This window comes from Schistocerca cancellata, chromosome 4 (genome assembly GCF_023864275.1).
Source record: "Schistocerca cancellata isolate TAMUIC-IGC-003103 chromosome 4, iqSchCanc2.1, whole genome shotgun sequence".
Classification (NCBI taxonomy): domain Eukaryota; kingdom Metazoa; phylum Arthropoda; class Insecta; order Orthoptera; family Acrididae; genus Schistocerca; species Schistocerca cancellata.
The window spans coordinates 225,945,569-225,967,071 of record NC_064629.1 but is presented as its reverse complement, the minus strand read 5'-3'; the positions used below and the strand labels follow the sequence as shown (position 1 = coordinate 225,967,071).

The 21,503-nt window shown below is 45.4% G+C and overlaps 1 protein-coding gene across 2 annotated transcripts in view; it reads left to right on the top strand.

The window, feature by feature from the left end:
- The window catches only part of LOC126183486 (LIM and SH3 domain protein Lasp), a 166,242-nt gene that overhangs the window by 123,737 nt on the left and 21,002 nt on the right, over positions 1 to 21,503 (top strand). The window lies entirely within an intron of this gene.

The window sequence follows — 21,503 nt, the reverse complement described above, 5'->3', positions numbered from 1 at the left end:
ACTTAAAGCATTCGCGAAGCCAAAACCCTTCTGCTGGACTGCCGCAGGGTATAGCATAAGTCATCACTTCAAATTACTCATTTCCTGTCATCCGCTGTGAAGCGTCGTCGCCACCTCAAGCGTCGCCTAGCACTGACTACTGAAATGTGTGGTTTATGATGAACTGCTCGACCAGTCTACCTCATTACTTTTTACTCCCTAGGCACAGTTATTGTGCCAGCTGGAATGATGGTAGCAGTTTTTAACTAGAGTGATTCCTTCAGCTGATCTGATATAATTTTTACAACCACTCTCGGCACCGAGCAAGGTCCCCCCAGGGGGTCCACAACTCTTTTGTGGATACGTGCGTGGCGAGCACGGGGCCCCGAGCCATTGCAGCCTTCTTTCTCTCCAGGGCTGCATTTCCTTTCCCCTCCCCTTCTTTCTCCTCCATGCTCCTTTCCCCTCCCCTCCTTTCCCCTCCATGCTCCTTTCCCCTCGCCCTCTCCTCTCCCTCTCTTGGTGTCCTTGCTTATGTTGGCCCCCCGCTATCCTCCTGGTTCTGTTGGTTTTCCAATTCGGCTTTGTTGCATAATCATCTTCTCCTTTTGGCGTTCCTTGGTCCCGCTCTGGGGTTTGACCTCCATTACAAAATTTCTCCTCCGTAGTGTGAGCCATTTGGGGAAGAGCACCTTACCTAGTGTCTCCGACGTGCGCCCTCCTAGTACATTCCACCTTTTCTTTCACGTCGTCTGATACTAGGGTGCATAGCCAGCACGGTAGCCAGCCCGTGTGGTGGGGTCGCTATGTACCCTTTTGGTTGAGCCCACTGAACACACAGGGATCACACTTCTGATACCTGAGCTGTGACCTCCTCATGCATGCCTTGGAGTGGTTGCTCGTCATCCTGGAGCATCGGAACTCCCGGCAATGGCAGCCGTGCCAGACGGCCCTTGCTGTGGCTGGGTGGCGCCCGTGAGGAGAGCCCCTGATCGGAGTGGGTGGTATCAGGGCGGACGCTATGCAAATGAAACGCATACGGGTCCAGAACTCTGGCCGTTCTTCTGCGGCCGTCTCTCTGCGTGGAACTGATTCCTCAAGTGCTGCTTCTCTTGCCCTTTCGGCCTTCCCTTCCATGGTTACCCCCTGGGAAGAGGGTCAGGCCTGTCGGCTAGGGGCAAAACCTTTCCCCCGTTACCTAGTTTGCACCAGGACTGATGGAGATACTTTCACAAATACCAAACCTTTATTCTTTGTGGAACACATTGAAGACAAGTTTGGCGAAGTGGACTCCCTGAGCAAGATGCGGTCGGGTTCGTTGCTGATAAAAACAGCTTCAGCTGCCCAATCTGCGGCCCTTCGTGCCTGTACCCATCTTGGCACAATACCTGTGTCCATTACCCCCCACCAGTCTCTAAATATGGTACAAGGTGTGATTTTTCACAGGGACCTCATCCTTCAAACTGATGAGGAACTTCGGGACAACTTGGACGGTGGGGTGTTCACTTTGTTCGGCGTGTTCAGAAGGGTCCTAAAGACAATCGTATTGATACTGGTGCCTTTATCCTGGCCTTTGAAGGGGATACCCTCCCTGAGAAAGTTAAGATTATGGTCTATCGTTGTGATGTGAAGCCGTACATCCCACCTCCTATGAGGTGTTTTAAGTGCTTGCGTTTTGGACACACGTCTTCCCGCTGTTCACAGGCCCCTCTCTGTGGTGACTGTGGACGTCCACTCCATGAGGGGAGTCCCTGTGTTCCCCCTCCTGTCTGTGTAAATTGTCATGGTAGTCATTCTCCACGTTCACCAGATTGAAGGAAAAAAAGATACAGGAGTAGAAGTCCCTCGATCGTTTAACCTACACAGAGGCCCGTAAGAAATATGCAAGACTCCACCCTGTGTCCATGACATCTAGTTACGCCTTGGTTACATCTTCACCCCTTCCTCCCCCTTCCTTACCCCCATCCCGGACCCCTCCCCCCCCCCCACCACCCCTGCGGCTCCCACACCTTCTCCTATGGGCGCTGCTCCCCCTCCCCAGCCGAAGAAGTGTCCCACACCTTCGGCGTCTGCCGGTCAAGGGCGCCTCTCCCGGGATGCCCCTTCCCGGCACCTTCCAGGCCAAAGGTCTGCTGCCGCGCGACGACCGCGAGAGCCGCGATCTGTCGGCCCCCAGGTCGCCCGGTCTCTTTCTGTTCCTGATTTTGCTGCAGCTGGCTCCTTCATGCCACACAGCCCTCCTCGATCGCAGCCTGAACGGAAGAAGAAACATAAGTCCCGGGACAAAGAGCCTCTGGTGTCACCGGAGGTCCCTTCCCCGACTTCACAACCGGATTCTGACCTGTCGTTCATGGATGTCGCCCCGTCCTTGTCGGTGACGGGTGGGGGCCCGGCGGTATGACTGGATTTAAAGTGTTCAGCCCCCATTTAAACCATCGTTCTGTGGTTCTCCAATGGAATTGTAATGGATACTATCGCCACCTTCCGGAATTGAAATCCCTTCTTTCGTCCTACTCTGCAGCTTGTATGGTTCTCCAGGAATCTCATTTTACTGATGCTCACTCACCGACCCTCCGTGTTTTCTGTCGAAATCGGGTCGGACCCCTGCGGGCTTCTGGTGCTGTTTGTACATTGGTCCGTACAGACATTGCTAGCACGTGGATTCCTCTTCAAACTACATTGGAAGCGGTTGCTGTTAGGATCCACTTTGACTCTGCAATCACAGTTTGCAATCTTTATCTCCCTCCTGACAGGACTCTTACACCTGCTACCTTAACCGCCCTTCTTCAGCAACTCCCTCCTCCCTTCCTCCTCCTCGGGGATTTTAATGCTCATCATCCTTTGTGGGGCAGTGCCTTTCCATCTAGACGAGGTCTTCTTATAGACCAATTTATTGCAGACCACGACCTGTACCTTCTTAATGAGGGCTCCCCTACTCATTTCAGTGCCGGTCATGGTACCTTTTCTGCCATTGATCTTTCTCTTTCTTCTCCCTCTTTCCTCCCTTCATTACACTGGTCGCCACACGACGACCTTTGTGATAGTGACCATTTCCCGTTGATTATCACGCTCCCTTCCCGCTCCCCGATGGTCATGTTGCCTCGTTGGTCTTTCCAACGCGCCGATTGGCCTCTATACACTGCACAGGTCGCGTTTTCTCCCTCTTTGTCGTGTTGTATTGATGACGTCCTACGTGACGTGTCTGACGCGATTGTTCGCGCTGCTAGCCTTGCTGTCCCGCGCTCATCTGGACTATTTCGTCGCCGGCAAGTCCCGTGGTGGAGTACGGCTATTGCCATTGCCATCCGTGATCGCCGTCGAGCTTTGCAACACTTTAAGAGGCACCCATCCGTAGCCAGCCTTACTACCTTTAAACGCCTTCGCGCTAAAGCCCGTTATTTAATCAAACAGAGCAAGCGGATATGTTGGGAACGATTCGTTTCTTCCCTTGGTTCTACTGTCCCTCTGTCACGGGTATGGGCTACACTTCGCTCTCTCCAAGGTTGCCATCGGCAGTCCACCCTCGCAGGCCTTCACCTCCCGGATGGCATTTGTACGGACCCATTAGTTCTTGCAGAACATCTAGCGTCCCATTTTGCAGTGGCATCAGCGTCAGCCTCCTATCCAGCTGCTTTCCTTCAAAAACAGCGGGCTGAAGCTTCCACCTTATGTTTTACCCCTTGTGAGTCAGAATCTTACAACGAACCTTTTACTGAATGGGAATTTCTTTCTGCTCTATCTTCTTCTCATGATACGGCCCCTGGCCCAGATTCCATTCATAACCAACTGCTTCAACATCTCAGTGCTCCACAACGGCAACATCTTCTTCGGGTGTTTAACCGTATCTGGCTACAGGGTGACTTCCCTTCTCAGTGGAGGGATAGCATTGTGGTTCCTGTCCTTAGGCCTGGTAAGAACCCCCTATCTGTTGACAGCTATCGGCCAATTAGTTTGACCAATGTTGTTTGTAGATTACTTGAACGGATGGTAGCCCGTCGGCTCAATTGGGTCCTCGAATCTCGGGATCTATTGTCCCCACACCAGTGTGGCTTTCGAGAAGGACGGTCTCCAATCGATCATTTACTTCGCTTGGAATCCGCAGTTCGGCAGGCTTTTTCCCAGCTCCGCCATTTGGTTGCAGTGTTTTTTGACCTTCGCAAGGCCTATGACACGGCCTGGCGCCATCACATCTTACATACCCTTCATCAGTGGGGTCTTCTGGGCCCACTCCCGATTTTTATCCGCCAGTTCCTGATCCATCGGTCATTCAGAGTTCGAATTGGTACTGCTTTTAGTTCTCCACGGACCCAGGAGACGGGCATCCCACAGGGTTCTGTCTTGAGTGTCCTTTTCCTCATTGCTATCGATGAACTTGCGGCCTCTGTCGGTCCCGTGGTCGCCCCTGCCCTGTATATGAATGATTTCTGCATTTGGGTTAGTTCCTCCTCGATGGAATCTGCAGAACGGCAGCTCCAGGTAGCTCTACGGCGTGCCTCTGCCATGCACCCTCTCACACGGGTTTCAATTCTCTCCTTTAAAATCGCGAGTGGTCCACATCTGTCGCAGTACTACGATCCACCCTGATCCAGATCTCTATCTCGCTGCACAACGATTGCCTGTGGTCCCACAGTTTCGTTTCCTGGGTCTTCTTTTCGACAACAAGCTTACTTGGCTGCCCCATATCAGACTCCTGAAGGTAGGATGCTTCCGTAAACTCAATGTCCTTCGCTTCCTTGCCCACTCCTCTTGGGGTGCGGATCGTTCCCTCCTCCTCCGTCTTTATCGTGTTCTAGTTCTGTCTCGCTTGGACTATGGTTGTCAAGTTTATGGTTCAGCTGCTCCTTCCACACTGCACGTGCTGGATCCAGTCCACCATCGTGGTATCAGTTTGGCCACCGGTGCCTTCCCTACTAGCCCTGTTGATAGTCTCCTGGTTGAAGCTGGGATCCCCCCCTCTCCCTTTCTGTTCTGTTCGGCGGTCCCAGCTTCTGGTGTCTTATGCACTCAGTATCCGTTCCTCTCCCATTCATCCTTCCTATTCTACCCTGTTCCCAGACCATGGACGTCGCCCACCCGACTCCCGCCCTCAGGCGGGTTTACCAGTTGGGCTGCGCCTTGCGTCTCTTTGCCGTGATTTTCAGCTTCCTTCTTTGTCCTGTCTTCCTCGCTCCCTCCCCTCCACCCCTCCTTGGTTAGTTCCTCGGCCTCGAATTCGGATGGATCTCTGCCGAGGTCCGAAACATTCCATCCCCCCGGTGGTGTTTCGTTCCTTTTTCCGCCAAATTTTATGGGAGTTTCGGGATGCTGTTGATTTTTACACTGATGGCTCTAAATCTGCTGATCATGTTGGGTATGCCTTCACGTCCTCTGTTGGAACGGAAAGTCATCTGCTGCCGCCTACATGTGGGGTGTTTACTGCAGAATTGATGGCAATTTCCCAGGCCCTTACCTTTATTAAACAGTCCCAACACAACCGCGTTTTGTTATGTACGGACTCTGAGTGGCCTTCTTGCTATTGACCAGTGTTTTTCGCGCCATCCCTTGGTCTCTGCCAGCCATGACCATCTCGCTGATATTCACCGTGCTGCTTGTTCCATTGACTTCCTTTGGGTCCCTGGCCATGTGGGTATCCCGGGTAATGAGCTCGCTGATCGTTTGGCTGGGGGAGCAGTTACTTACCCCCCGTTTTCTGTAACCCCTCCTGCAGCGGATTTACGGCTACACATCAAATCCCACTTCGCACAGTCATGGGCCACTTCTTGGGCGGCTACTCCCCTGTCTAATAAACTTCGTGCAATTAAGGTGACACCAGGCCCGTGGCGTTCTTCCTTTCGCCTCTCCCGAGAGGACTCGACTACACTGTGTCGTCTCCGCATTGGCCATACCCGGCTGACCCATGATTTTCTTTTGCGTGATGAGCCACCCCCACTTTGTGGTTGTGGAGCCTTCCAGTCAGTAGCCCACATTTTGGTTGAATGCCCTCTTCTTTTGGCTCTGCGTGCTAAGTACAGACTCCCCCACACTTTACCTTTGATGTTGGCTGACGATTCCCGGATGGTCTCTCTGGTTCTCGTTTTCCTCCGGGAAAGTGATTTTTATTCTCAGTTTTAAGGTTTTTAATCTCTCTCTGGTGTTGGGGCAGGGCGGTGAGTGAGTGGGTGTCTCCCACTGTAAGCAGTGTTCGGAGATTCCCGATTCACCTCCCTGACCGAAATCCTCTTTTCTTCCCCTTTTACTCTGTTTTTACCCCTTTTTTTAAAGGCTTGGTTAGTCTTTCTATTCCCATACGTCCTTTCTACATTCTAGCAGTTGTACCTTTTACGTCACAGGTGGTCTTGCCTATGCTGCTTCAGCATAGTTTTGGGTTCGTTCTCTTGCCGACTTCCCTCATTTTGTTTTTTTACCAATGACAACATGACTGCCCTTTTACGTTTTTACCTTTTTCCATTTTATTGTTCTGACTTTACTGAGATGTCCCATTAGCGAAATGGAGCATAATTGAAACAAGGGACTGACGACCTTGCTGTTTGGTCCCTTAAACGTCAAACAACCAACCAACCGAGCAAGGTGTCACAGTGGCTAGCACACAGGACTCGCATTCGGGAGGACAACAGTTCAAACCCGTGTCCGTCTATGTAGATTTAGGTTTTCCGTGACTTCCCTAAATCGCTCGAGGCAAATGCCGGGATGGTTCCTTTGAACCGGCACAGCCGACTTCTTTCCCCATCCTTGATACAATAAGAGCTTGTGCTCCGTTTCTAATGACCTCGATGTCGACGGGACGTTAAACACAATCTTCCTTATTTCCTTCCACAATTCTCAGCAGTGCTCGACGCCCTTGCCCATGAGGACATGAGATCTGCATGCTCTTGGTTTAGCTGTGGTTGTTTCTTTGCGTTTCCACTTCACAAACACATCACGTGGACAGTTTTAGAAGGGTTGAAATGTCCCTGGTGCATTTGTTGCTAAAATCACATTAAATGATTAGTACACGTCCAAAGTGACGGATCTCGCCTGGCCCCCCATTTCTGGTGTTCTGACAACACAATATTCAGCTACTCTTTCCAGTCTGGCGTGTTTGCCTCTCGTGGCATCTTGGTTGATTCGGTGTTACATAGGTGTCAGAACACTTCTTATATTTTCAGCAGACCGGCAGGTACGATGACGCTTTGGTGTCTTAACATAAGCAGCTGAATAACTTTCCTCAAACTTCACACATTTCTCGTAGAGTTTTCAATAAATCTATTACATTTCGCCGACCGGAAATTGTACGCAATTTGCAAATAAGACTACTATGCCGTGGTCGTATGGATTTCACATGAAGCCGAACATTTCGTCCCCATCTGCGGAGAACATTTTCAAGGGGGATCATAGCTTCAATGAGTGTCAGATTCACACCCTGGCTAGCTACTGATTGCAACAAAATTCCCCCCTTGGAGCATGAGTTAATACAATATACGAAACATCGGGTTTTAATTTGCAATCCATTCGATTACGGCGGTAATACCCCCGAATATTTTATGAAATGTGAATTTTCCGGCCGTGAAAATCTACATTTTACGATTTACGGATAGCCTCAAAAGAATTTTCTCCTAGTTCTAATACGTTTTGAGAAGACAGTACCTTGGTAGATGATAGAGCAATTCATTTTCACAAACTGCACTAGCTAAAGATGATAGCTGAGCAATATCAAACGATGCCAACCGATAGTAACGAATACGGCGCGCTATTTAAATCGTGCATTCTCATTTGGATATCCTGTTACTGATCGGGGAGAGCGGTGGTTAAAGTTTCCCTCGAACCATCCGGATTTAGGTTTTCCATGATATCCTTAAATCCTACATGATGGTGGATGCTTGCTTTGGAATAGATAAGACAAATTTCCTTCCTCGTCCTTCCGGCAATGAGAACTACTTCTCTCTCTCTCTCTCTCTCTCTCTCTCTCTCTCTCTCTCGAATATATATTCCGCAAGCCACTGCACAGTACATAGCGGAGGGCAGATCGTACGAGTATTATCTATGTTTATTGCTCATACCATTCGTGTATTAAACGAGGGAAAACTGAGTATATGCGTCTGTACTTACCCTAATTACTCTTTCTCCTGTTTGCTGCCCCAGGTTGTATGGTATGGAACTGGGAACCTAGAAACGACGGAGAGGTTTCGTCCCCGCCGTAGCCCTCAGTGGTTCACAACCTCACAACAGGCTACAGCAGTCCACTCACCCCGCCGTCGCCCCCAACCGGACCGAGGATTATTGTGCGGTCCCACATCGGGACCAATTTGATCAGGATAAGGTTTTCCAGTTAGCTAGGATCCAGCCGATACGGTCGAGCCCAGGCAAGGCCGTGCAGGCGATGTCGTTCTGTTAGCAAAGGCACTGGTTCAAATGGCTCTGAGCACTATGCGACTATGTGACTATGTGAGGGAGTGGATTTCCTTATTTCCAGACTTCGTGTCAATGTCTTGGGTTAATTGCCAAAGGTTTCCGTAGTGTCTCAGTGTGACGGCATGCGGCACTGTTAATGGTGATCCATCCGTCAGATAGGGATGTTAAGTTTGGCGACCCCCTTGGTGCCATTCGAGAGTAACAGGCTATGTTCCTTCCCTATCTCATTGTCAACAACAACAACGAAAATTTGTCACTAAAACTCTACACGGACTCATCATAGTCACCGACACTGGACAGACCCATGTAAGACGCAAGACTCACGCTTCAAGGACGGCAATGTGCCATCACGCGCCAGGAAGTTAAATCTTTTCAATTACGTGACTAAACAATCAAAAAAATGGTTCAAATGGCTCTGAGCACTATGCGACTTCTGAGGTCATCAATCGCCTAGAACTTAGAACTAATTAAACCTAACTAACCTACGGACATCACACACATCCATGCCCGAGGCAGGATTCGAATCTGCGACCGTACCGGTCGCTAGGCTCCAGATTGTAGCGCCTAGAACCGCACGGCCACTCCGGCCGGCCAAAGGCACTTGTGTCAGTCATCTGCTGCCATAGCCCATCAACGCCAAATTTCGTGGCATTGTCCTAACGGATACGTTAGTCGTATGTCTCACATTAACTTCTGCGACTCTTTAACGCAGAGTTGCGTGTCTTTTAGCACTGACAATTCCACGCAAACGCTGCTGTTCTCGGTCGTTAAGGGAAGGCCTCGGCCACTACGTTGTCCGTGATAGGAGTTAATACCTGAAATGTGACACTGGGGGTTTCGGTATATCGAATTCTCTTAAACATTTCCACAATGGAATGTCCCATGCGTCTAGTTCCAACTACCATTCCGCGTTCAAAGTCTGTTAATTCTCGTCGGGCGGCCATAATCACGTCGGAAATACCTGAGTACAAATGACAGCTCCGCCAATGCACTGTTCTTTAATATCCCATGACTTACGTTACCTCAATGTACACAACGTGACGTGCTCAAAATTTTGACGACTAATGTTGTAGTCAGATACTAAACGGTTCTTTCTCTTAGTTATTAGGCAGTCTTAAATTTGTCAACATCTGAAGAGAGCTGCTAATCATTACACCGGATGGAAATTTGGCCAGTCTTTCTGCAGTCTCTTACGACCGACCAATGACGATACTTCGTTCGCTCACAATCCTGTACACAACTGCAGTCTTACAGTGCTGCTGAAAACAATAGCGGTCGTTTTACTGTTGGGGGCACACCTCGTCTTCGACGAGACATTAAGACCTACACTTTCTTCTTGGTTTGTTATGTAGAGCTGTTTGAAGATCGTGTGAAATAAACGTCACTATCTTTTCCGAGCTGTTCTTCGTAATGTCGTCTATTACCTAGCCTATATCCCAGATGCACCACTGCACGAAATTACGTACGATTGTTACCGTAAGTATCCATTTGTTGAGGTGTGCGCTAAAATAGCACGACGACAGAGTAGCCGGTATCTGGGATTATTGGTGAGCGCCGGGTTACGAAACCGGCGCTGCTTGTTGTGTGTGACCTTTATTGGCCACGCCATCAGCGCTACGTGTGACTCACGTTTCCTGCTCTCCAGCTATGCGCAATGTAAATCTCAGAAGTGAGGAAGGACCTTCTCCTATGACTTGGAGCGGACGTTGGGAGAAAAGAAGTGCTCTGCTCTGTGTTCTTATCTCTCTTGAGGAACGTTAGCGGAAGAGGCAGACTTTCCGGAGGAAGGGAAAAAACGATATCGCGAATTCCAAGAATCGTGGAAACGGAATGGACGCAAAAATTCAAAATAGTTGATGAGTTGGCGATCCGCAGAATATAGTACAGCTTGCGGGACAAGAAATGATCTTAGTCCTACTTAGCAATGTATCAAAGAAAGAACACCGTTTTAACTTGGGCACAGAAATTGTGTAATTAACGATTTTTATCTTGTAGTCTGTGCATCGAACCGGAAATGGTGCCTGCCAACGATCTTAAATTCTAATGAATGAACATTTTTGTTTTTAACACAAATATCGAAGTGATAACACACCTATGACACTGCCGAAAAAGCAATGTAACATGGAATTTTTGCTCTGCAGCGACTTAAAACGTAACGATGTACCAGAATCAAGCATCTTACTCTCACAATTACAAACCATAGTTCAGCAACACACTATGAAAACGGGTGGGTCATGTGGCTGCAAGATGTCGTGATTTAGTAAAAGAAAATATAATACCGCCTTCTCCAGTTTTGTTGTAATAAAAACCGGAACAGAGTAAATTGATTAGTGCTGTCGCGTAATCACATCAAAAATTGAATCGAAACTGTAGTGAAGTTACAGCCAGATAATAAATGTTGGATATCTGCGAAGAAACAGCGGCTTTTAAAATAATGCGGGGAAAAAACATCTGGTTGCACAGAAGGCGGTGGGTGTGCCGCGAGCCGTATGATGCGGCGGGCAAATGGCAGAGGTGTGACGTCACGCAGGAGTCGTCGCTCCCACAGACGCAGTGAGCCAGGAAATTCCTTACAGCGCCTTCTGCCGGCGCTTCTCCTCTTTCTCGGCAGTGTTCCGTTTCTCTTCCGTAAAAATTTCGTTGTTAACTAAGCTACATACTTGTCAGTGCACAGTTCGGTCGTCGGTCGAAGGTCCAGTAACTAAGAGAACTCGTACTAACGTGCAGAAAACGCAGCAGGTAGCGTTCACGGGACCAAATAACTTCTCTCCGATATTGTTAAATTTCTTCCAAATCATTCTTACTAGCGTCAGCAGCCTGGTGTGTTTCATTAAAAGTAATTTAATGATTTAATTAATTCGTACTTCAATACGTTATGGACTGTGGAATAAGAAGTCACACGTCTCCATTTAAGACTTAAAAGTACATATCGATCTCAGTGTTTAGTCAACTCCATTCTAATAGGTATTTTTACGAAAAACTTCTTGCCGACCAGGAATTTTTTTTTCCAAGACACAGAATTCGTGTAACTGTCACAAGTAACTGTTTCTGCACCTAGATAATCTGAATTATTCCCCTCCCCCAGTAACTGTCGGGATAGCCATGAACGCGTATTTATCGTATAGTGCGAAATCCATTGAGCTACATGTAAATAAGACTATCCAGTGAAGTTATTAGCGAATGCGAATGTGAAATAATCTGGGTTAAGCTAAGTATCAAAGGTGGGTCAGATATGATAGTCGGATGCTTCTATAGACCACCTGCATCAGCAACCGTAGTAGTTGAGCGCCTCAGAGAGAACCTGCAGAACGTCGTGAAGAAGTTTCGTGATCATACTATTGTAATAGGGGGAGACTTCAATCTACCAGGTATAGAATGGGATAGTCACACAATCAGAACTGGAGCCAGGGACAGAGACTCTTGTGACATTATCCTGACTGCCTTGTCCGAGAATTACTTCGAGCAGATAGTTAGAGAACCAACTCGTGAAGCTAACGTTTTAGACCTCATAGCAACAAATAGACCGGAACTTTTCGACTCCGTGAATGTAGAAGAGGGTATCAGTGATCATAAGTCAGTGGTTGCATCAATGACTACAAGTGTAATAAGAAATTCCAAGAAAGGAAGGAAAATATATTTGCTTAACAAGAGTGATAGGGCACAAATCGCAGAATATCTGAGTGACCACCATCAAACGTTCATTTCTGAGGAAGAGGATGTGGAACAAAAATGGAAAAAATTCAGAAACATCGTCCAGTACGCCTTAGATAAGTTCGTACCGACTAAGGTCCAAAGCGAGGGGAAAGATCCACCGTGGTATAACAATCATGTACGAAAGGTACTACGGAAACAAAGAAAGCTTCATCATAGGTTTAAGAGTAGTCGAATCATAGCTGATAAGGAAAAGCTGAACGAAGCGAAAAAGAGCGTAAAGAGAGCAATGAGAGAAGCATTCAACGAATTCGAACATAAAACATTGGCAAACAATCTAAACAAGAACCCTAAAAAGTTTTGGTCATATGTAAAATCGGTAAGCGGATCTAAATCCCCTATTCAGTCACTCGTTGACCACGATGGCACCGAAACAGAGGACGACCGAAGAAAGGCAGAAATACTGAATTCAGTGTTCCGAAACTGTTTCACTGCGGAAAATCGTAACACGGTCCCTGACTTCAGCCGTCGCACGGACGCCAAAATGGAAAATATTGAAATAAACGATATCGGAATTGAAAAACAACTGCTATCACTTAGTAGCGGAAAAGCATCCGGACCAGACGAGATACCCTTAAGATTCTACAGTGATTATGCTAAAGAACTTGCCCCCTTTCTATCAGCAATTTATCGTAGATCACTGGAAGAACGTAAAGTACCTAGCGACTGGAAGAAAGCGCAGGTCGTTCCCATTTTCAAGAAGGGTCATAAATCAGATGCGAATAATTATAGGCCTATTTCGCTTACGTCAATCTGTTGTAGAATAATGGAACATGTTTTGTGTTCTCGTATTATGACGTTCTTAGATAATACAAATCTCCTTCATCATAACCAACATGGATTCCGCAAACAGATATCATGTGAAACCCAGCTCGCCCTATTTGCCCAAGAAATTCACAGTGCCGTAGACACTGGCGAGCAGATTGATGCCGTATTCATGGACTTCAGGAAGGCATTTGATACGGTTCCGCACTTACGTTTAGTGAAAAAAATACGAGCTTACGGAATATCGGACCAGGTTTGTGATTGGATTCAGGATTTCCTAGAAGAAAGAACACAACATGTCATTCTTAACGGTTCAAAATCTGCAGATGTAGAGGTAATTTCGGGAGTACCGCAAGGAAGCGTGATAGGACCTTTATTGTTTACAATATACATAAATGACTTAGTTGACAACATCGGTAGCTCCGTGAGGCTATTTGCAGATGACACGGTTGTCTACAAGAAAGTAGCAACATCAGAAGACTCGTACGTACTCCAGGAAGACCTGCAGAGGATTAATGCATGGTGCGACAGCTGGCAGCTTTCCCTAAACGTAGATAAATGTAATATAATGCGCATACATAGGGGCAGAAATCCATTCCAGTACGATTATGCCATAGGTGGTAAATCATTGGAAGCGGTAACGACCGTAAAATACTTAGGAGTTACTATCCGGAGCGATCTGAAGTGGAATGATCACATAAAACAAATAGTGGGAAAAGCAGGCGCCAGGTTGAGATTCATAGGAAGAATTCTAAGAAAATGTGACTCATCGACGAAAGAAGTAGCTTACAAAACGCTTGTTCGTCCGATTCTTGAGTATTGCTCATCAGTATGGGACCCTTACCAGGTTGGATTAATAGAAGAGATAGACATGATCCAGCGAAAAGCAGCGCGATTCGTCATGGGGACATTTAGTCAGCGCGAGAGCGTTACGGAGATGCTGAACAAGCTCCAGTGGCGGACACTTCAAGAAAGGCGTTACGCAATACGGAGAGGTTTATTATCGAAATTACGAGAGAGCACATTCCGGGAAGAGATGGGCAACATATTACTACCGCCCACATATATCTCGCGTAATGATCACAACGAAAAGATCCGAGAAATTAGAGCAAATACGGAGACTTACAAGCAGTCGTTCTTCCCACGCACAATTCGTGAATGGAACAGGGAAGGGGGGATCAGGTAGTGGTACAATAAGTACCCTCCGCCACACACCGTAAGGTGGCTCGCGGAGTATAGATGTAGATGTAGAAAGCTGTGCATTTGCGTGCTTGTTCGTTTGAGTTACTTCAAGATGACCATCGAAGCTGGACGCATTGCATTTCTACTCCAACACCACAACACGCTCTGAATAGTTGCATCCTGAAACTTCTCAATGAGAGTGTGATGTCTCAGCTTATCTTCCATTGATTTGGTGTATCTGTGTCAGTGATTCCTTATCTTCAGCATCGCTGTGATGTTAAACTGCTATTCTCTTCCTGTAGTGCTACGCGTGAAATTGCCGTCTGTTTAACGTTCTGCGCCTCTCTCTCTCTGCGATCCATTTCTTCGCTAAATTTGTCCTCATAAACTATCCACACAATAAAGCAAGATTTCGATCATTATGTGCCAAAGACTCATATGACAGTTCAAACGCGAAACCTCTCTGAAAGAATCTGTTGCTGTCAAAATTAGTATGTTGGAGCGCAAGTTGGAATTCCAGGTCCCTTAAAATTCTACGTAATCAGATTCCACACAAATTGCGGCTTTCGTTACAGTCATTTACTGCCTTTCACCAGTTTAACAAAAGTGAGATCTAAAAAATTAACAATTTATTATTCCTTGACTATAGAATCTGTTCCTGCTTTCTTCCAATGCAGGTAAGAACAGTTTAATTTCACATGGTCAAATTAAAGAATCTTAAGCAAAATCACGATTTACAGAGATACTTTCAGATATAGTAGTAAGTTACGGAATTTAATGATGCAGGAAATAGTCGTGAATAGAATAGTTTATCTATCAAAGTGAAATAGCCCAAAAAATACGTGAAGCAACCATAATTAATTTCTTTTCGGTACAGTATGTGAGCACTACAACCTGCCATCAGTGTTTAGATTCCTTGATAGGCAGAATCTTTCAAACTGAAGAAGATTTATTTGTTCAATCTTTTTGCCTCGGAGAAGCATACTTGACACGGAATTGCGGATTATTGCATTTTCTGCACAAAAGAAAGAATTGCCTCGGACGCCAGAATGCGGCAGTATGGCTATCTATGCCACCGATCGAGCCACCATACCACTTTTCCGTAACATGTTGGTACAGAAGTCTTCCATTGTAGATTCGTCTATACACCGTAAGTGCACCGCCAGGATACCGAGACAAGAGTACTTTGCGCTCAGATACGAAATTATTTAATGTTCCACGCTCTCTCCAGGCGTAGACCACTTAAGAGACTCGGCATTGCTCAGATTCGTCGAAGAACGTACAAGCAGGGACTTCGAACTCGACGGTAGCGTATTGTTCGTAGGATAGACCCCCCCCCCCCCATTGGCCTTCTTATATGAAAGCTGCGTTTGTCAAGACAACAGCTGACGTTACAGACCTGCGTTGTAGGTACTGTTGCTGTTCGCAAATATCAGTGGGGCTGAGGTGCACTCTACAGGCTGTTTCTACGTACTGTAGGTAAGAGGTTTCCAACTTCTCATGCTGTTCTTGGTTGCGGACGACCCTATCCACATACTCTTGGAATAGTTCCTGTGCAGTGATCGTAAAATTATCAGCGCCCTCTGCTGGTATTTGCTCGTCTACGCAGTTGGTTACCGTCTCTCTTCTATTCTGCCAAGGGCTCGCCTTGCCCCAGATCAATCAGTGCAAGACTTCTACTCGTAAGCGAACGAAGACTAACAACAAACACTGTTGAAGCCTGGAGCTACAACAGTATACAGTTAACATGCTAGTGAGAAGCGTCTGTGTGATGATACTGAGCGATTGTACTTCAAGCTGTCCAGACAAGACATCCTTAAGACTGCTATATCGTATAATGCTCCGTTTGATCCTGTATATTTAATGTTGCACACAGCTTTTGTCACAACACGTGAAATGTAGGCGAATTTTGTTAAATATGCTGAGTCTACAAAACGGGATGAGACTGTAATGACAGGCCATTAAACGAACAAATGCTGTACGCTAGGAGAGAGTAATTTTACGATAACTTGGTCGTTATACAGTAGATATTTATAAAGTGATAAGTCATGTGACTCTTTAGTCTGCATTTTACATTTTTATTACTCGTAATCGAGTAGTTTTCGTGGTTCGAAATAAGTGTGTGTTGAGCGTATATGACGGATACAGGTTTGTTTCCAGTGGTAAACAATTTGCAAGAAATAAATCTAGCACAGTACTTAACTATATTTCTGATAGGCACGCTACTTTTTACGATTTTCCTTTGGTCCTTGTGTGCAGTGTGCTCGCGGTCTTGGATCACCTATGGTATTACATCCCAGCAGTATCGTGCTTTTTTAGTGACAGTCGTATTAGAATAGCTTTGCGGATATTAGCATAGCTACGGGTCGTTACGTCCATATTTGTGCAGCAAGGGCTGTTTGTCACAGAGTGATGACATTGGTGTTTGCTAGCGGCAGAGATAGCGTTGCTCGTGAAAGCTGGGGAGATAAGTTGGAATAGCCTGGAGCTCGCGGTGACTGCATAGCAGAGTGAAAGTCTCCCCAGGTACTCTGCCCAGCACAGGACCATCGACCGGTTAATAACGGGGACTCTTTCCAAAGGAGAGTCGGAGTAGGGCATGGTGCCATTAAAAATGCCACCAGGTACGCCTTAGTCACTCTGGAACAAAGCTACTGTTCTTGGCGTAAGCGCCAGCTTACATGTATCACACCACTGCTAGATAGCCTATAAATCTATGCAAGTGGTCAGTCTCGTTATTGAGGTTGCGGAACACAGCTTTAGGATGAACGCATGGCGGAGTCGAAAATTTTGCTGTTCGTGCTGGGAGTTAATTTTGGGCGGCCCCGATTAGAGAGTCGTATTAACGGCAGAGATAATGTCACCTTCTGTGCATTTGGGTAATGTAATTTCAGACAGTCCTTTGTGCTGCGAGATTGTCCTTACTTGGACGTACGGCACTCTGACAAGAGAAGTCTATCGGCCCGAACAGAAATAGTGTTCCAATTCTATTCAGAAGCTTTATGTATCACTGTGATTAGGATGGTGAAAGCATTCGATTGTGTTGTTCTTAGTTTGCCGACTATCGGACTCAGAAAATGTACGTAAGGTATCTCAACAAAATGCATGAAACAATATGCAGAATCACAATATGCAGAATCACATTTTGTGATGTGCGGGAGTATTATACCCCACGCCACTTGCCAGAAACATCGAAGCAAAGTTTGATAAACAGGAGCAGACAGCTGGTCATGCGTAACAGAATAAATTTTCGTTGTGAAAATTATATTTTCTAATTTAGTGTCGAAGTCGCTGCACATAGACTTCTTATTTTTTATATTGCCTGAATTACAGGTCCAAAGGGTGCACGCATTTTATTGTTTCTGGTGGAATGGTCACGCATTCAATGTCTTTACCTGCAAAAGAAAGAATCATTTACTATTGTTGCCCTTATGCCCACTCACTCACCAAGTAACATGTACTTCTGGTCATGAACAACGTTCACAAAAAAGGATTTTAAATGGTCTTTCCACATTTTCCCATTCGTGCTCGCCTCCCGATGTATGTTTGATGGAAGATAGTTTTCAACAGCCCTTTTTAACTTCAAGACCCAATGCTTTTTCCTGAAGACATTTTTTTAATAGTGTCTCATCAGAAATGAGTTCACAATTCAATCCACTTCTATCATTGTTGCAAACGCACTGTGGCTGTAGCTGGAAAGTTGCAGTTGTCTGGTTTACTACTTCGACAAAACATACCCTACCTAAAAAAGTACTAGCGAATATCTTGGTTTTCCTGGATTTCTTTCTTATTGAAAGTTCATTGTCGCCAGAACTGTTAACTTCCCTCTGAGGAATACTGTCTCCGCCACTGCCACCAGCACTATAATCTTGAACAGTATTAATCTAGTTATAGTCTACAAAGTCGTTTTCTTCACTCTCCTATCCATTGTATCTTAAGGTGAGCAGCCATACGAATGTTCATGTTTCTGAATAATTAGACCCACTAAAAACATTGTGAAAGTGTCATCATCCTGCCCTAAACCTTCGTCTGTTGGATAACGTCTTCTTAACTAGGGTGTCACAGTATTTAAAACGTTCCAAACATCAATGGTTTCGTTCATTTCTGCTGTATATGTATGATAGTACTGGCACACGTGTACTTAACACGTAAACTACTTGCTGAGGTGACTGGCTGGCATGTTAACACTCCCTCCTCAAGACGCTGTTGTGTACAAACCAGGAGCAACACAATAACGCACTATCGCCATCGCACGTTAGAAATGTGAGACGGGTCTGTGTACAAACGTTAAAATACAAATTCCTGTTCGAGCCTAGAGACACCCCTTGAGAGATACGTGTTCGCTCATTGCGGATTTGCCATTTCTGTCGGATGTCCGTCCTGTCGCTGCGCCGTCATATTGAGATAGCGAGCGAAGTCTCGCATGTCATTCGTCAATAAACCTTCTAAACTGTTTTGTAATATAATCATGCTTAAATGTTAGTATATTGTAAATCTCAAACGAAGACAAATGGTTCAAATGGCTCTGAGCACTATGAGACTTAACTGCTGAGGTCATTAGTCTCCTAGAACTTAGAACTACTTAAACCTAACTAACCTAAGGACATCACACATATCCATGTCCGAGGCAGGATTCGAACCTGCGACCGAAGCGGTCTCGCGGCTCCAGACTGTAGCGCCTAGAACCGCACGGCCACTCCGGCCGGCTCAAACGAAGACGAGAAAGGCCATCGTTCGCCTGGAAAAGCGTGGCAAATGTTCTAGAAATTATACCCCGGTGACCAGCGAACCAAAACTATGATCGTTTAATACTCTCGTAATAAGATTTCCGACACCCAAACGCTTTCTGCTAAACAGCTTGTGGGACGTCCTCCATAGTATCACGGTAGTATTGCTGGACTCTTAAGACTAATGTCGCGTGTTTCAGTCCCGCATTTTGACATGGATGTGGGTTTTTGAAATGTGTCGTTGTCACGAGTGGCCACTACAGATATGATTAAGGGATTGTCTGCATATTTTTTTGCGCGTACCATAGAAACAGAAACAAAGTGAGAAATAGATACTACTGCAGCAGCATACAGTTAAAGCCCCCCTCTTTGGTAGATGGTTGACAGCTGACTTCGTCGTATCGTGTGCCGTTGTAGCGGTGTGTGCGGTAAACTGAGGCTTGTTTTCCGTTGCGCGGCTCGAGCTGAAAGTAACAGTGTCCCCCACAAGTAGGTCAATAGGCGAGGTGAAAGTCTGACTCATTCAGTGAACACGCTCATCACCTTTAACACGTATTGACCAAGTCTCTGTGCTTTTAGGCTACATTATGTCTAAATTCCGCTGCCTGTTTTTCGGTGTCAGTTTCCTGTGTGCTGCCGACGTTCTCTCTATGCGAGAGCATCCCCTCCTATGCAATGTGCGCGGTTCGCTGCGTGTTTAGTGCCTTCTCAATATATTGTTTGTACAGCAGCGAAGTTACGCGCTTTGTCCTCTTCAGTCTCTCTGCCTCACTATTAAATAAAGCAAATAAAAGTTAAATTTCTGTACGATCAAGTAATCGCATATATATCACTGCGCGAGATTATTTAATCTCGATAACCGTATTCATTTTTCCATACAAACGTTTCACTTAAGATAAAAATCAGAAACGAAAAGCAGAAAATTAGTGCCGGAGGCGGTGGTAAAGGAATGTTGGGAATGGTAATCATTAAAGTACAACGCCACTAAATGAGATGGACAAGCTAATGTCCAGTATGTAGTGGCAGATTATATGCAATGAAGTTCTAAGATATTTGAGTTATTACTTTAAAAATTAAAGCGCTTAATACTTCGCACGTAAAGAGTTTAGTATACACTGCCCGCGCGCTTTCTTCCGTCCGAAAGGAAGGATGAAGGGGGGAGGGGTGGAAAGTTCTCGGAAATAAGCTTAACTTCCCCACCTGACAAATCTCTTAGTTGGCACTGAGTCGAATGAGGCTTTAAATTGCCGCTTCTCAGACTCTTGAAACGACTTGAGTTAAAGTGGCAGTGCGCCATATATAATAGGCCGTCGCCTTGTTCTAAGTGGTTAGTGTATATGGCTACTAGTGCAGAGGTTCGACGAGTATCTCGAATTTTACTAGGTTCCGAAGGTCTACAGAGAGTTCACTTAACACTGAAGGCCAAATTAGCATCACTATAATGAGCAATCTACTGAAGTGAAAAATACTTATTTAAATAAAAATAAATTTTTGATATACCTTCCACGTTTTGAAATCGAACTAATAATTATAAGATAATTTCTTATAGCTCCATGCAGATAATCCTGAAAATATGTGGTGGTGAATTTTAATAACCATGAAAATATGTGAAAGATGTCAAATGAAAAGAGTGGGCCGCAATCAATACATAACAGTAAGGAGGTGGACTATTCGTGCATTATGTATTGCATGCGGCTCGCGTTTTTCGTTTTAAATCTTGAAAGTATTTTCATAGGTATTGAAAATTCTCAATCACAGGTTTTAAAGACTATCTGTAATGGAGCTAGGAAGCTGTAAGAGACTAGGGAAAAAATTTGTACTTCGTAGTTAGATTTAAAAAGTGGTATATTAAATATCTTTTAAAAAAAAGAAGTAATTGTTTTCTGCGTTTAAGTCTTGTATGTCGAAATTTTTCAAACATTTTGATCAGATTACGAAAGGGACATGGGGTAAATTTCAGATTTATTTTACTTTCTCTTCACCTCAGTGAACGAATATATTGATTCCTTCTATGTGTATCCTATGAAAAGGCCGTGGAGGTAAAAATAAGAAAATTTTAATCCCACAAGACTTACCAGTAATCTTTCTACCCATATGTGACTGGAATGGGGAAAAGGGGAAATTGTGGTGGTACACAATGTACACTCTGCCACACACAAGACAAGAGAGTTAATAATGTTGCATTGTCATCCAGTTCTGAGCAATGTTGAAAGTTTTAGTATCTAACTCCTCAGGAAGTTAGTTAAAAATCAGTTGTAAAATTTGTGCCAAACAAACGGGTAAGAAAGCTATATGATACCATAATGTTAATAAATGCTTGCACCAGGTTGTGAAGAACACCAGACTGATTTTGTGCGAGACAATACAATAAGACAAAAATATCACTCTTCTCCAAATTTAAAATGGTGGCTTTGGATCACTGCTACATAGTACAGTATAATTTAACTGCAAATGCTGTAGATTTCTGATGAAAACTTTAGGTTTGCTCAGATGTACAGACTTTAGTAGAGGACTAAAGAACCAAAATGCAAAGAAAGTGCAGGGTGTAGTGACACTAATAAGGGTTTCTGCCGTGAAGAAGAAAATGACTAAAATATCTCGCTACAGATGAATGGTGCTAAACTCAGTCTTTGTGACAGGAAAAAGAAGTTTGGTCTCAATTTGCAAACAGGCCAAGGCTTAGTGTTTATCTCAAATGCCTGCTCCATTGGTGAGGGGCCTTTAATGCCCAAAGAATTGTTTGATAAATTT